General features: G+C 35.9%; 1 long non-coding RNA gene across 1 annotated transcript; it reads right to left on the bottom strand.

Moving 5' to 3' along the window:
- Nucleotides 1–7,967: 7,967 nt before the first annotated feature.
- On the bottom strand, nucleotides 7,968–17,057 carry LOC136991379 (uncharacterized). Its single transcript, XR_010883577.1, has 5 exons — nucleotides 16,942–17,057; nucleotides 11,284–11,379; nucleotides 8,433–8,531; nucleotides 8,242–8,316; nucleotides 7,968–8,120 (listed from the first exon to the last, which is right to left on the bottom strand). It is a non-coding gene; the product is annotated as an uncharacterized lncRNA (long non-coding RNA).
- Between the last annotated feature and the right edge of the window lie 848 nt (nucleotides 17,058–17,905).

Here is a 17,905-nt window from a genome sequence, read left to right as displayed (position 1 = left end):
CATTCCAAGTAGCTGATGTTAAATATATTTGTCTTACCTGTCATTTTCTTTTCTGTGCTCTAAACAAATTTTGTCCTAAAAATTTTGCCCTAAACGTATAAAAACATGTTATTATAGAATAAGCAACAGTGTGGTCATTTTCAAAAATTAGTTTTGACTAATACTATTCTTTTTTGGCAAAACTCATTATTTTGTCATTACTGACCAATTTAGAGAAAAGAACATTTGTCTTTTTTTTGTTACCTTTTCTATGGGAAATCAATATTTCTGAATGTGTGTTCTCCTCATATAAAATATTTAGAAGAACATATACTACAAAATTAAATGATTTTTTTTTCAGCATTTCCTCAGTAGTGATTGAAATCTGACTCCTAGAAGACTTCTATTTGTGCAGAATTGTGGAAAACCTTACAATGATGCCCTTCAAGAAATTCACCCTGCAAACAAAAAAAGTGGAAAAGCAAGTATAATTTGGATATTAATATCAGGAAATATGTTTCAGAAATATTCTTTTATTAGAGAATGAGCTTGTATTTGTCTCTTATGCAGAAAGGTGGCATTCTCTTTTATAGTAAGATGAATTAAAGCAACACTTTTAAAAAATCTGATGTGAGATCTCACTAGAAGTAATAAAATAAATATCTTCAAATATCAAAATGAAAATTTCAAATAAATTATTAAAATAAATTAAATTAAAATGAATAGTTGAGATAAAAATGTTAAAGAAATTGTATCACTGAAATGCAGATAATAGTCCAATTTGCAATTAGCTCCCCTTGGGCCAGTCTACTTGATAGTCAAAACCACATATGCCTGTGAATGTATTTATGAGAAAACAATGTGTCTTTCTCAATATAACCTTTAAATAGAGCAATAGCAATTAATCTCATTTCCACTGCCATGTGTTATACCCTGAAAAATTCCATTCCATGTAGCTGGGTTTTACACATTCTCTGTTCCATTTACTGCTGCTACATTCTTTGCAAGATTATTATGGAAGGTTAACATGTTTGTTGGCACATGTTTACTTCATCTGCTTCTTTACGGAGAGCACAGTTACTGATTATTTTGCTGATGTCTTTATGGGTAATAACTACAGATAATACAGCATCACTCCCTCTAAAATTTTTATTTTCATGTAATTCTTTGCAATCTCTCCACAATTATTTAACAGTGTGAATTTGCTAACTTTTCCCAGCAACCTTGTAAGAGATTACATGGCTTTGAAGCATGAGTTCCTTTTTGAAGGGATGTAAATGCTCAAAACAATCCATGCTTAAAGTTGCTTCCAGAGACCACTCTCTAAATGTTTGTGATTTCTTATTTTGGGAGAGTTTTGTTGTTGTTTCTAATATCAGCTAGATACTTTTGAACTTGAACAGATTACTATTAAAGCACATGGGTAGATCACAGAAAAGTCACTAACTCACAGCTATTTATATAATAATGTATACATAGGAGGGGAAGATAGGGATAAGAATAGTATAAACAAATGAAGAGGTGAGCAGGTACAGTGAGATACATGCATACCAAGACTGGTTTTGTTGGAAAAGAAGCAGAGGGCCAAGTGGTGATAAACATCAAGAAATGCTGCTTGTTTTCTCACTTCTGTTGTTCCCAGACCCCAAATGAATTATTACTAGACCATTTTTATTTGTTTGTCTCATTTTTGCATCCGAGCAGACAAATAAAGAGGTTAACTGTTTTGAAAAAAAAAAAAAAAAAGTTAAAAATGCCAGGTTAATGCATTCATCATAAAATGTGAGTGAAAGCAGTCATAAAGACAAGCATTGCTGGATCTTCTTCATATAATCACACTGATAACTGTGACTACTGATGATGGACATCTATTAATAATCTTGATATAAGGTTACTTACTTTCTTGTGTGTCTTTGTGTATTATATAGCATCCTTCTCCTGAAACTTCCTTGAACCATCTCACAAGGTGTAGAAATATCTGTAGCCAGGTCTACAGGGAGGGAAACCAAAGTACAGAGCTCTGAAGGGACTTCTCCAAGGAGGCAGACCATACTAGAAGGATCCAGGAAAAGAGTCAGGTCAGCTGGATCCTAGTCCAGCCTACAATCCTCATCTTTCTTAAAATATTGGAGAAAGATAAATTCAAGCCAAATAATTTGACTGTAGTTTATATCTCAGTCATCATTAAAACTTATTTTTTTCTGAAGAATGGATAGAGCACCAGGGTGCCTTGGAGTGTCCTCTAACAAGGGTGCCAAATGGTTAAGAAATGTTTGCCATCAAGGGTCCCAGTTCAAGTCACAAGAGAACATGCAGAGCCTGACCACACTCAAACCAAGGAAAGTAATGGGAAACTTCTTTTCTTTTATTCTTTCCATCTTCCAGCCCTCCATCCAGTGAAGGGGCAAAGAAGGGGTACAAGAAATTCTCTTGGTACAGCCCTGGGATTATGACCTCAATCCGAAAACTTTGTCTCTGCAAGCAACCTTGCTTAGACCAAGCAGCAGATCTATAGTTTACTCATTTATTCTGCACATATTCTTCACACAAAAACTATTTTCACATTTATTCAACATGAATCTGCTTGGTATTATATGCAACTGTATATAGAACTGGAAAATTTGTGAAAAGTACCCAAATAATTTAGCTGCATAACATTTAAGGGAGGTCTATGCAGTCTATGCAAGACAACAGAAATGTGGACTAGTAATGACTCAGCTAGCACTGATAACTGTATCAGCGGCACGTTGCATTCAGACTAATTAGCTGAAAAGCAGCTATGCAGTTTCAAAACTTTATCTAGTATTTCTTCATGGTGCTGTCATGTGCACATGAACACATGTACTAGCTCAGGTATCACCACACATGCTGCATTGCATCACACATGCTATCAGGTAAGTTTTCTAAATTTTAAACAAAACAGTACAGAATCTTTGTGCTGAATAGACTTGGTGCAACATTCTGATACATAAAACAAAGTATCAGATATTCACTTCTATCAGGATTGATTCATTAGTCTGTACTTCAGATACATTTTAAACAAATAGTATCAGTAATGGTTTCTGACAGCAGATGATGGGCATTTCAGGTATCCTATCTTCACCACTTAAGGAGAGTGCTGAGAAGTGAGAATTAGCTCTTGTGGAAGAAGAACTGTACAACTGTTTGTGGCTTGTGAAGAAAGCAGTACTGATGATAAGATAGTAGACACTTGTTGACATGTTTGTCTAAATATTGAATGAAGCCAGGTTTTGGGTTCTGTTTTCTTTCTGTATTTGTCAAGAAAGACGAATCTAACAAACCCAGATTATGTTGCAAGTCTTTCTCAGTCAATAAATAGTTATTTAATACTTGGAGACCGTTGGCATCCAGGTGTTATAGACATACAAAACTTTGTTGTTGTTGTTGCTGTTTTGTTTTGTTTTGTTTGTATGCAAGCTCTGTTTGAAACAGCAAATTGTCCCTGCCCTTCCTCATTGCAGCCTTTCCTGATCTATCCATTCTTTCTTCAACCTCTAATAAATATTTGAATGACTGCAATTCTTTAATGGCTTCCATTACATTTGGGTACCAAAGTGAAGGAAGAAGGAGTGGGCTGGCCTCAGCATGACAATTTAGGTGGAAGCAAGTCAGCAGGGGCCTCTGGGTGACCTCTCAGCTCGGCTGCACGGCCACACCAGTTCTGCCCCTGAAATGGGATCGTGGACAGCTGGGGTGCATGGTCACATCCTGCTTATTAGCAACACTTCTGACTTCTTCTGCCTCTTGGCTATTCAGGCTTCATTAAGTGTGTCCCATGGCCTTCAGCCACGTGATGATTTTAGAAAGTCAGCTGTAGAAACTGTCTTCTTGCTTAATGGGTAAAACTGGATAATTGTCTGAGCATTTGTAATGGCACTTTCAGGATTTAAAACATTTATTTAGAAATAATGACAGAAGGTATTTGGTTTGTACTTGGAGAGAGTAGATGATACATTCTTCCTAATATCCACCTATAGTTTCTAGTCTTACAAGAAATTAAGTCAAAGATTGAATAGATGCAATATAGGGGGAAATCATGTTTTCTTGATAAAGTTAAGTAACTAGCATAAGACTGGAGAAGGACTCTGCTTTTCATATATTTATTGTTTGGGTAGTAGGAGCTTGTCTCTTTCCTTCCCTCTTCTTAATCACTCACATATTAATAACTAAAAAATAGTTCAGATAATTCTTTGATATCTTCCCTGATCCAATGCTTGTCTTTTATAGAAGCCAGTATGAAATATATATAGACATATGTGCATGTTAGGGTATGATTTACCATCTCCTTTACAGGAATATCACCACTTTAAGTATTGACTCAATTTGATTTTGATCTTCTTATAATATTAGGCCAGCAATGGTAGGAACACCTAATAAATGCCTTCTTTCCATTATAAGAGCCTTACTTTCCTCACAAGATATTAGATTTAAGGTGGAGACTGTCATGTAATGCCTGTGGGTTTTGAGTGGGAGACCCACAGACATAAAGAAACAATCCATAAAATATATAAATAACAGTTATGTTTATCTTTTAGCTAAGTGGGAATAATAAGGCTGTGTGTGAATATGCTATCCTTTTCCTCTTTTGAAATGTGACCTTTGATCTTTGGTAACTACTCCCACATAAACACCACAGTGCAAACATGTCGCAGAGAATGGTGTAAAGTTTCTCCCTCCTAGTGCTTTGATGCCTATAAAGCCCCTTATTTGCCTGCACAAATATTTTTTGCATGTTACAGGCATTTGCTCTGGCACGTATATTGCATATTTTCTGTAGCAATTTGGCTCCTGTATTTCATTAATTATGTTTTAGCGAGGCTATTCAGAGCTTATTTGGGTCCTATCCAGCACACCAGCACAGGGAAAAGGAAATAAATAGTTTTTTGCTCCTGATGCTTTTTACAACAGGGATTGCAGACTCTATATGATGTACCACTGAGCAAGTGGGCAGCACAAAATGGGCAAGGTTGAGAAATAGCTACCAGCATGACAGCAAGTGAAAACTGATATTGTTTTTTTCTTTACTGTAGTGACACAAAAACAAGGCAGGGAATCACAACTCTAGCCATGGAGTCATAGTGTCCTTTGGGGCTTGATCCACCAAAGCAGAGCTGCCAGGTAACAACTGAGTATGCCATCTGCACATATTAGTTAAGAAAGTTGTCCAGTGTCCTCTAGGCAGATCATTACATATCAAATTATTTAGCCCTGTCCAGGGGTAACTGATAGTTGCAGTTATGTATCAAACCACTAATCTCAAAACTTTTTATACCACGTCGCTGGGTGTGGTCATGGGGGTCCACCAAGTTTCTCAGCATCCACTCGTCTGGGCAGACCTCAGGGCCTTATTGTGATCACCTGTCCAGCACAGACTCCTGACTGGTACAGGTTTATGGATATGGGACTTCCTAGCCCAGCCAGATTAAGCTGGACCCGGTTCCCAAATACTTGCTTGTTCTCAGAGCCTTAATCTCAAAGGCTTTAAGGCCTGTATAGCTCCTCTTTTAAAGGGCAGACTTGATTTGGAGAAAGCAGGTACATTTTTAATAAGGATTAAAAACTCATCTATCTTTATTTTATCAAGCATAAGCATGATAGACATATCCAGACAAAACAACAGCCACCTACATGTACCTCTATCCCTTAATTGCTGGGCAGCTGCTGGACTGAGGTCCGAGGTGATGTAAAGCTCTTTCCTCTCCCTCTATAACGACCTTTCTCCCGAAACATAGAGTCCTGGCCCACTCCAGCAGCAGACATTGTGCTCTTTCTCATCCCTAGTTGTCAGTGAGACACCATCAACATAACCACCATCCACCCCCTTTAAAAATGAATGACACTCCTGCCTCAGCCTTCTCAGAAACCTCCCTCAAGGAAATCCACTGTTTGGTTTCCTCCCCCTTGCTAGGGTTCACACTAGAGAAATGCATGTATCCCATACAGAGGCCAAATCATTAAGGGCAAATAAAAACATTAGCAGAATGTAAAGAAAAATATATAATTTACCCCCAGGAAAAGTATAGACAAAGGAGCCACACATGAACCGGGTAGCCATGTTGCTTAATGTAACTAACTTGGAAAACCGTCAGATGGGCACAGCATTGAAGCATGAGAAGATCAGAACCGTTTAAAAAATTGTCAAGTATATGGAATGCAAGAAGTGATTTAATTTCAATCTAATTAAATTTTCTGGAGGTTCTGTATTGGAAATTCAGATTTATTTTAGTTTCAGTGGAAAAGAAAAAGCATTATGTCAGTTTTACTAAGAAAGACACTCCCTAATTTATCATACCATAACCAAATTAAGCTTGAGAACTACTAATCGGTAGGTGTCTATTATACAACAAAGCATTAGCCTTAGCATGTACAATGCCTTAGGCATTCAACAAGGCATATACTGGAAATAAGAATTCCTTTGTCATTTGGCCAGGAAAGCAATTATCTTCATAGTTCATGATTTGTATAATAATCAGGTAAAATAAGGTGTGTCATCTGCAGAAGCTCATGAAAAATTAACGTTCTGGTTCTTATTTACCAGCTTTAACTTCTTAAATATTTGCAAAGTTCCTGAAAACCCTAAGTTTGTGTTCATATAGCCCACAGTTTCTCTTTTTGCATTAGCTTTTTTCCTCCTCTTCCCTGCCAAATACATAATTTTAAAAGAAAATCAGAAATCTCGAGTCATATTTGAAGACTTCAGTGTTCAAAATTCCTCACAGTTTGATTTTCTGTCTCTAATGTCATGTATGCACAAGTGAGCTATACATGCCCATATATTTACTCATTACATCAGTGGCTCCTTGTTAGCATTTCCATATGAGTTTGACAAACATTTCAGGTCAGATCTCTGAGCCACGGATGGCCAGTGAGCTACAGCTCACCTGAAGGTACCCTCAGGAGGCACTGTGTCCTGGAGAGAGCTCTCTGCTGCCTCTTCCCCTCCCTCCTTTCCCTTTTCCCAGAGGAAGAAGTGATGTATGTGCTGTGGACAACATCAGTAGCAAATTGTGTCATACTGTTATGCTGTTTTATATGTTGTTTATTTAGAGTTATTTACACTAAATAATGTATATGCTATTATAAAAACTATTTATTTAGTGTTTACTTAATTCCCACCCATCTCAGTGGTGTTACCAGGATGCAATTTACAATATTCCACATGTATGTGAGCCCAAAGTCAGGTAGTTCATATCTAGCTTCCTTACTTAGCATGCACTACAAATTAGTCCAGCCTTATGCTGCTAGATAATATCAATAAAAGCCTTCACTGATGATATGACAACAAGTGACAGCAACTCCTTCTATACAGTTTTTAAGTGAGTAGGTTTTATTGAATAAAAAAATACTATTAATTAATATAAAGTAACTAATAGTCTGTTATCAAATTTCAGATCACTATCCATATGACTTCTTCACAAGACTTTGTATTTTAAACATCGAGAATTGCAGGTGGTCATCAAAATCCACAGTAACAACCTACATTGTCACTATGAAACCTCCTGACAGCAGTGATTAAATCTGTCTTAAGCATCCACCGCTCACAAGTCTCACCTCACTCACAAGACCCAAATAGTTAAAAACAAGTTAATGATATCACAATCATGTATTCAAAATTCTTGTTGATTTCAAATAATATTATTTATCTAACCCAAGACTGTGTTTGATTGGATGGAACCCTGATCTGATGAATCAAGCTAGTCTCATGCACCTTTTCTTAAAATTTCAGGCAACTTCATTGTCCAAGCTGCTGTCACTTAAAAAACAAAACAAAACAAAAAAAGTTTTGACAAAATCATGAGGAATCTTTTTGAACGTGTTTTCCAGAGGACTTCAACAAATTAGTATTCTCGCCAAAAACTCAGCTGTAGCATGGTGAAGTGAGTGTGTACATAAACGTATGTGTAAAAATGGGAGGGAGATTAAGTAAGAGTTCTTTTGTATGATATAATTGAACTAAAAAAAAAGAATATAAAGATACATTGGTCTTCTCAAAAAGTGTCATCCAAAGTTCAGTAATATGGTATTTTTCCAATTATACAATGCATAGATCTCTAACTTTGGGAATCTGAGAAGAAATGAATTCATCCGTAGGTAGGAAGGGATCTTTGTGGTCTTCTAATCTGATACAAATACAAAGGGAAAAATCAAGCCCTGAATCAGAATGACCTGAAAAAGTGTAATTTAATTTATTACAACGTTATTTTTACTCTGTTAAAAATATATATATATGTATACACAAACCTTTCTCACTGATGTCAGAAGTCTTAAATGCATTGACATTTCGACACAGATTCTGTCTTCTCAAAAGGCTGAATCCTGTGAAGTCACATAACACAGAAATGGTTTCTGTTTTCCTATTCATGGGTGTTATAACCACCTAATAAAGTTAAGTGGCTAAAATATTGTTTTTGCGGAGGGAAAGAGATACTTGCCTGCCTGCCTTAAAGAGGAAGCCAGGCTTTGGTGGTCTGTGGCCTTACAAGAGCATCCTGTCCAATGACCCAGTCAGTGTGTCTCTGTCCAGGGTAGCCCTTAATAAGTGGACATGTTATTTTATGGCAGGTGTAGTTAGTGGACTGAACACAGTATTAAAAACTCAGCCTTCCTGGTCCCGGTAAGGGCTTATATAATCACTCATATATATTTCTCTTTCCTCTAATAAAGTATCTGCATCCTGAAACAAGCATAATGATACCTTCCTCACAAGAGTATTTAATTAATTGATGTTTGTAATATTATTTGAAGACGAAAAGCTCTTCAGATGTCCTCTTGTGTGAAATTGCTACTCATTTCTGAGTCAGGTGGAAATTGTATTATCTTCTGGAAGAATTTTTACTGAGTAAGAATCTTATCTTTTACTGTTAAATTCAAATATCCATGGAAATTGACTGTTCATTTATCTCTTGAAAACTCTCTATGTGACAGATGCTAGTACTTTTCAACACTATCAAGACTTTTCTAAGAGCTAGATATAGAAGGACCTGTGCAGTGAGGAGAAAAAATGCAGTGTTTCAAAGGAGCAGAGGCAGGCAGAACCAGTATCCCCACAATCTCTACTGCTAGGGAAAAAAAAAATCTATTTAAATAAACTACTGAAAACTACTTTAATAAATGCGATGTTACTACTGAGAAATAAGGTTAGTGTTTTATATAGAATTCTTGCTCAAATAATTGAGCAAGGCTCCTGAATCGTCCAATTAAAAAAATCTGGAACAAAACATTAAACAGATCCAGAGCACTGCAACAGGAAGCGGGACTGTCTTTTCTACTTTAGCCTTAAGTTGATGCCCATGACAGACAGTTTTTGTCTCTATAAAGTGCCATTGTTTTCCTTGCTAATCCTTTTAGCTATGACAAAGATAGATGATTGTAATAACTGGGTTTTTTTGGTTTTTTTGGGGGACACACTGGAGCAGTCTTGATCACAGTTGATGAGTTATAAGCAAATAAAGATATAGCCTGTCCTTAAAAAAGGTCTCTAAAAGATATACCTTTTAACCTATAATGACACTTGATGCATTCTTAAAGGACTTCTGTTGTTGTTGTTGTATGTAGTGTAATGCTTCACATTTCTTGGTGATGTTCAGAATATATGTTATTTAGTAGGTTTGCTTTTTATGAAGGTAGGAGTTTCAGTAGGCTCTATGCTATTTTGTTTTTTGCCCATTCATAGAAATTAGTTTTAATGAAAGCTCAGTGTGAGCTAAAGTTTATGGAAACTCCTATTCGCTTCTGGGAAAGAAAGCTATGTTAATGTGTAATCTGCAGTTGGTCAAATATCTCATAAAACCTGTGAAATTGTTTCAGATGCTGTAGTGTGTCACACAAAATAGCTGAGCTTAGGTAGTGTCTTCTGTAAAATGTCTACAAGCCGAAAGGCAAACCTGTTAGACAACTTTCTAAGGTGGGGACTTTTTGTGAATAATTAGCCTTGAGCAATGAAACTCTGGAGCCACACCTGGTTTGAATCTTTGATCTGTCTTTATACAGCTAGAACCACGTTATAGAATTTGTGCATTATCCTGATGTTGCAGGCGATAAAATCATTACTATTGCATACATACTGCAGCAAATATACGTGTGCATGTATATATAATATATATATATAGCATGTATATGTTATATATACATATGTTAAACTCACCATTTAATTATGTTGAAAATGTAATGTTTCCCCATTGTTCATTTTAGTGTGGCTTAATCGCTTTTTTGATTTGTTATTTTTTCCATGTTCCATCTAAAAGATGAAACTCAGTGACACATTCTTTCTTGATAGCATCAGTTATAAGAACGATATGTACAATAATCAGTGTGCTGACAATGCAAAGTCTTTACATGACCTATTTAGTAGGTACACTTTTATCAAAGACTGTAAAATGTAGTAAAAGTTAATTCACTACTTACAACATTTGTATATTAGTTTGATTTTTGCACATCATATCCTTTTTAGACAGATCTTACTAAATAAGTGAAAGGGTCAAATAGTCTCATGTATCTAATGCAGCCCCATATGGTCTTCACCGGACAGTCTATAGGAAGCGTGAACTGAATGATAATCAGTTTCTCCTGTGCTTTAATTCTTGATGCATTTCCAGCTCTATCTGTGGCCTTGGGCAAACTTCTCTGTCTATCCTATACATACAAGAAGAATTATAATAATATAGAATTAATTAGTTATGTGTTTGTCATTCTGAAGATTATTAGCTTGATTTTTCTCTTGTTTACACCAGTGCAATACCTTAATTGAATGAATTTGTGACTATGTAATTTAGAGAAAATCAAACCCAGTTCCTCCTAACTTGTTTCTGCCCTCATATTTAACGTTGCAGTAGACCTCTTGTATCATTAGGTTCTGCAAATACACTCTGGATATGCCCATGTTGTTAGGAAAATTGTCAAGAATAAAAGATTTTGCTTCCTCCATCCTGTGTAGCAATAATTAATTCTGCTATTTAAAAATAAGAATTACATGCTAACTATCTATTAAAACTCTAGAACAAGTAGAAAAATTATTCTGGCCATCACACAAAATCATTAGAAACGGGGTCTCCTTGCCCACAGAACACAGAAGTTCACCAGACCATTGTGCATTCAGCTAACAAAATAGGCCCATTTCTGTGGAAACACCCTCTCTAGTGCTAAAATTTTACTATCCACAGTTCTTCAGTAACATCAATATATATCTGCATGTCACTGTAGGCTGTTGAACCTGCTTCAGTCATACTCCTCACATGAATATTCAGATTTATTGAATTGGTGCAGTTGATATCAATAAGAAGTTACCATGTCATTAGTGGTTAAATCAGTAGCCAAATATCTGTGAACTGCAATTCTTCCATATCTTTTAGAGTGCTGAAGGAGTCAGGCTTACTTGCATACCTAAAGAGAAATTCAAGAGGAGGACACTTTTATCTCATTTTGCTTTCAATATTGGCATATTCAAAGAACAAGACTTTTTACACATTCTGACACATTTTTGAAATTACTATTTTATTATTTTAAACATAAAATGTATAAGAGTTAGAATAATTTAGGATAGAAAATATTACTACCCTTCTATATTATTCAGAAGTTTTAGCAAAATAAATGCTTTATAAGCAGATAGAAACAGCTTTTTAGCTACATTTCTTGAGTATTTTATAATGACCATATTATAATGCATTTGATAAAAATACCAATCTATTTTTTATTACAAGCATAATTAAAGAGTCATATACTCCTATTATATATATTTATATATATATTTATAAATTTTATATATATATATAAACCACAAATATGCTCTATTTATGTGTGTATCTTCACTTAAGCTTCTATGAAGCTGTTTCAGAAACCCAGCTTGGTTTATTCTCTGACATCAGATACAGGAAATTCCATTTTAAGCCCGGGCTAAATGTCTAAAAAGGGATCAAGAGATAATGCTCCTTTAACTTGTTAAGTTTCACCTTTATTTAATAGATCCAACTCAATTGTTTTGTCCATTTGTATCTCAAAAAAAGAAAGCACATTACTAAGGATGAAACTGATCTTCTGATCCCATGGATGCAGAGAGGTCCTGAATTTCCCTATTTTCAAGTCTTTCTCTATTTTCAAAACACAAAAAGTTATGAATCATTCTCATTGCAGCCCTCCTGAGCCAAAGGCACTCCTGGTTCAGGGATATCCCCATCTCCCTCTGCCTGAAGGCTGAGCTGGCTCCTTTTTACCCCATGGCTAATTACAGAGGCCCTTCATGCTGCAGGTGAGCAATCAGTCACTTCCCTTCTGTACCTGGCTGAATATCCAAGTCCTCAAGCTTGAGCTCAGATCTGAACTGATTTAGACCATGATGCTGTTCAGTGAAGTACAGTCTAATCATTTTATTCACCTCTTCCAGCAGACAGAAGATAAAAGTGTGGGAGAATCAACATCACCACATTAGATACATTTGACCTGCGCAGTTTTACAGCTCCAGCAGCCTGATACTTTTAGTTTCTCATTACCTGGGCTTGTTTTTTATGATCAAACTCACAGCTGGTTCTCTGAGAAAGTCTGATGAATCTCACACCTGAGTGAAGCTTTCGTCAGAACTTCACACAGCATTTTTCACCAACAATGTTTACAATGCTGTGGTTTCCACTGAAGACTGAGAAAACAAATGGGCAATAAATTTTTTAGGAGCCTTGCAAAGTAGGGGAATGTGGTTTGTGTCTGGCTACATGCTGTCTTTCATGTTGAGATATCAAATAACAAGCTCAGTATATGGTTTCTTCTTAAAACCTACGCAAAATACTTCTGGTAAGCTTTTAGAGTGCTGAAATCCACTTCAGTTAGCTTTTTACTTTGGGGCTTATATATTCAAGCACTCTAAAATTTGCTAACTGAGTTGGTGGCAACAGAATCAGAGGCCTGACTAATACGTCAATATATAGCTTAGAGCTAGTGTGCTAGTTAGTCTCCTAATTACTCTTATTTCCACTCAAACTACACTTTTTTTTTTTAATTCTTCTGATCATTCTGTGGGTACAGTGGGCTTCCCTCTATGTCAACTATGGTTTTTAAAAGCTGTGGATCTATGATTAATTTTTCACTTGCATGCTCATGAATCACAACTTTTTCCTTTCTTGCTCATTTGCCCTGCTCTGCTAAACCTCCAGCCTGTGAACTTTTACTTCAGAATGACAACGCTCTCTGACACGAACCCTGAGCAAAACACAATTCACAGTTCTTTACTGGTCTGAGAATGAGGATGGCTGTCAGCAAAAAAAAATATATATATATATATATATATATAAAAGTGGGAAAAGATAAGAAACTTCTCTGATCAGAACACAGGAACAAGACAACAGACCACATAAGAATTTCTTCAACCTCAGATTTCCCATAGAGTCAGCAAAATTGGGCCAGCATCAGCTACTGTAATTCACGGCTGAGTGCATTAACTTAAACCAACATCGGTTTTGGTTTAAGTTAATATGCTGGGCTGTGAACGGCAGTGGTTGAGGAACTGGTTCCCATTCACCTGTGCGGCCTGGCTGCGTGGAGGCAACTACTAGTAAAAAGGTGGGGCAGACATCTCTACTGCTATCTTTCTAAAATGTCTTGTCATTTATTTTAGTATTAGATTCTTGTAATTATAGAACTATCAAACATTAGAAAGCACAACAGGATTGAGAAAACCCAGGAAAAGAAGATTAAGCTTTCATACTTCAATGCAAACTTTACTTTTCATTCCAAATAAAGTAGAACTAATTAAACTGCCTCTTTGTCCCAGCTGGTTTCTCTGTCCATAACATTTGAAATAAAATTCACTTAAGAAGGCTGTGATTGCTCATAATTTGCTGTGGTTAACTAGGTTACACTTCAAAGCTCTTCTTTACCTTTTTTCCTTTGCTCAGTGTTAAGATCAGTTTTTTAAACAAATTACACAGATGATTTCTAGGCTGTGCTCAAAATGTTGGCTTTTTACCATTCATAGGATGCTCAAATTACACCTGTGTGGTATTAAAAACAGATCAAGCATGCCCGGGATGAAAGATTTTAAGTTCATGCAATGTTTTCTTTCCTTATGTGGTATAACCTTCAGACAATAACAGTGCACTGTTCATCTAAGTTAGCTGAAATAAGAAATAACTTTTGTTTGATTTGTTTGAAAATGCATCTTTTGTGGTTTTGGATTTTCTATGCAAATGCGCAACATGTATGCAATATATGTTTGTATACACATAAAAACAATTATTATTATAGTCTTAAGGGCTATTGCACTGGTAGTCATGTGACCATCATAAAAATACTGCTTTTATTACTGAGCAAGAATCACTTCTTCTGGAAGTATTTCTGTGTAGTCAGGCAAATTAAAGGTCTTTGCTGTTAATATTATTTTACTACAACTGATAATGTAAACAGAATATCTATTAATGCTCCTTCCACCCCATTCCCCAGGGTAGACACAGTCTTCATGTTTTCACTGAAGTACATGTCTTTCACATCCGGCTTCAGGCAACACAGACTTATCCTATCCCAACTGAGGTGCAGACAGCAAGGTTCAGAGCATTTTAGCTGCTCTGTGACCTAATGGTTTTATTAGTCCTATGACAACTAAAACTCTACATAAAATATGTACAGGGATAGGTATTCTGTAGTGACAGCTGGAAAAAAACAGAGCACTTGGCAAAACAGGAGACAGGATGTTTCTCTTGTCAGTACTACTCCAACTTTGCAAAAATTAAAATTCATATGAATAATAATCAAAGCATTTAACTGTTTTTGAAGACTGGGTATTTTGTGTAAGAATATTATGCTAGTCATTCAGGCAGCATATGAAATTACAGTGTTTCTACAAATGCAAAGTTGATAGCACTGTGGCTCTTTGTGAAGTTTTGCATTGTGCATATCATTTACAAGGGTGCTTTTTTCCTGATAGATCTAATGTGACCATCAAATTCTCTGGGCTTTTCGTCTTCCAAGATAAATGGAATGTGACTTCAATTTGCTGTCAGTAATAAAAAAAAATCTGAAAAATAAAATTTATATTACCTAAATAGGTAACAACATGTTAAAACGAGCTCACAATTGCAGTGTTTTGTGTAGCTTTTTTCACTACTTCATACACTGTTTTAAGGTATAATAATAGTAACCTTTGATCATTTAGAGTAGCTATCTCCTCTTTTTATCTGTAGTACCTTTTCAAATTCATTCTTGCTGTTGTATGAGAGATTCAGTGATCAACCTACTTATACAAAACCTTTAAAATATTGAACTGAGTGGTGAAGCCTACATTTACTGCAGGAAATCTATCAGTCTCTTTAAGTCTAATATTTGCTTCCTGTCAGATATTTGAAAGATAAGGTATGTTTGTCTAAATCTGTTTTTAGTGTTTGTCTGGTTACCACCCAGCAGTATTTCAGTGCTTACCTGTTTGTATATTTTTTGTCCATCTTTAACTACAATTGTTTCTCAGCTCAGTCTCATGGGACAGTTTTGATACTCACGGTAGTATCTCTTTTAGCTCCAATCATACTAATAAACAAAACATTATTCTCCAAGTGTCACAGCACATTCTCTACAAGTTGAAGCCAAAAATGGCTGATGGCACAATCATTATTAAAGCTTTGCAAGGCGTGACTGATCTTAGGAAATAATACACTGTTAAAAAGGTTGTATCATAAATATAATACTTCATTTAACTCTGTTTATGGTCAAAGAAGTTGTTTTATTTTTATTTTTAATTTAATTTTTATTTTAATTTTTATTTTTAAAATGACTTCTGGGAAAGAGTAAATTACATCTGAAATTTCACTAACACGTTCCATATGAGAAATATTAGCTATTTTTGTCCTTACTTTAGTATAGCTGTCTGGCTTAATGCCTATCAAACAATTTTGAGCCAGCCAGGAGCACGGTTGTTCACACTTACTTTATAAGCGTGATCACATTGTATGTCATTGCCCATAACAGTCTTTCAGACAGGAAATGCTTTGAAGGGTAAAAAAAGGAAGATGCCTCCAAAACAATTTAACTCCATTTGCAATTTCCAAAAATATTTTGATGGACAGCCAAATGCTACAGTTATTACTCAGTCAAAATGCCCTTTAAAATGAAGAACTCTGGCTTATGTAGTCATTTTTGCCCATGAAAAGTGTGCAGAAAACAAGTGCAGTTATAAAGACTTGTAATATGAAATATATAATTGCTACTTCTCACTTTATAAATGATTGTGCAAGGAAAGATGTAGTAGAGAATTACTACTTAATGGCACCATCTGTAAGCAACTGTGAATACAGTGGGCCTTGTTTCCTAATCATTGCACCTTTTTACGTCTGCATAATACTGCTGATTTTAATGAAGAAGATCTTGATAGCATTGATAGTAATGAAGTGAACTGAGAAACAATCCTACTAACTATTCCTCAAAAATATTAATATGCATGATGAAACACTTTGGGTTGCATTCCAGTCAAATAGAGAGTAACTTGTCAAGACTATTTTCTGGTATTTTCTTGGGCTGCTTTATTCAATCAAAGCTGAACAACAGGCAGTATCTCGTCCTCTGTCTGTAGGCCACAGGGATATATACAGTCTCTGAAGTTCTCTAGAACTCACTGATACATTTCTCCATATTTTACCACATTTACACTTCCAAAACCACATCAAACCTGAAGAAGACAGCTTGTCCTTTTCCTTTGATTACTTTTTCCTGGTGTGTTTATCTACTTTCAGATAACCAGTCTCAAAGTCCATGTAAAATCAGACTCAGATCTGAAACACTCTGATGTCCTTTGTGCAGTACAATGAAATCCAGGAGGAATGATTTAACAAACCAAAACTACCTTTAGCCAGTTTTGACCACCCTTACTCTATTTTTGTGAAAAGCCAAATGAAAACAATATTCTGTAAATGAATCACGTTAAACAGCAAATGTATTCCACCTTCAGAGAACTGCGGAGAGTAAAAGCTTTCTTACCAGTTTAGGCTTTCTTTTCAATCTTTCTTCTTCATTTTCGGAGGCATATAGGTGTGTTGTTCTCTTAAACAAGGCTAATAGTTACTGGAAAGGCTAAGGAATGCTCTGATCCCTATTAGTGGGATGATAAGAAAACCAAGCTGTCACATGCATCATGATATACAAATGTTAGTAGTGATTTATCAACATGGTTTCCACGTGCTCAAGCCACATTAACACATGCAAACACAAAATACACATTCATTTGTTATTTCTAGAAAACTTGTACTTGTGCAAACAAATTCTACTCAGCCTAACAACAGTAGGTTCAGCTCAATATTATTCAGTAATATACGTAGTTTATAAAATTTAAAGGAGCAAGTAAGGAGCAAGGTGGAAACCTGGGGGCATTATTATGTCAAAATATACTGCTTCTAGATAAAAATACTTAGCTTCATAAATATGAGATGGAGAATGACTATGTGACAAATCTGCAAATAGGCTCTAACAGTTCTTGAGAATCACAAGCTGACTTGCATCCAGTGTTTCCAACTACTGCAGAAAAACAACTGACAGGAACAATAAAAATATCATTATCCTGATAATCCTGACATATAAATAGAAGCACTGTCTGTAAAACATTCAAACCAGTTTTCTGACCCCCTAATCTCCGATAAGGCTTCATCTGACGTGAGTCATTTGTAAGATGCCTACAGGAGAGCTACAACAATGATCAAAGGCTTAAGAAGCTTGGTATCACTTGGCCTAAAGCTTAGGGTAGGGAGGAGAAGACTAAAAGAAGGCTCTGTAACCACGTTCAAAGCTGCTGCAGGAAGACAGGAGTAGGGGGGGGAGGTAACTTAAGATAAATGAAAGGATCTTTGGGAAGATCCCTGTGTAGAGGTAAGATGGTCTGAGACAAAACAGAGGGAGACCTTTTCCCATGCCATTTAAGAACATCCCACAGCCCCTCAAAGAGGGCAGT

The sequence above is a fragment of the Apteryx mantelli genome, chromosome 2, assembly GCF_036417845.1.
Source record: "Apteryx mantelli isolate bAptMan1 chromosome 2, bAptMan1.hap1, whole genome shotgun sequence".
NCBI lineage: Eukaryota > Metazoa > Chordata > Aves > Apterygiformes > Apterygidae > Apteryx > Apteryx mantelli.
Note: the sequence above shows the minus strand (reverse complement) of the source record. Positions and strands in the feature narration are given on the sequence as shown.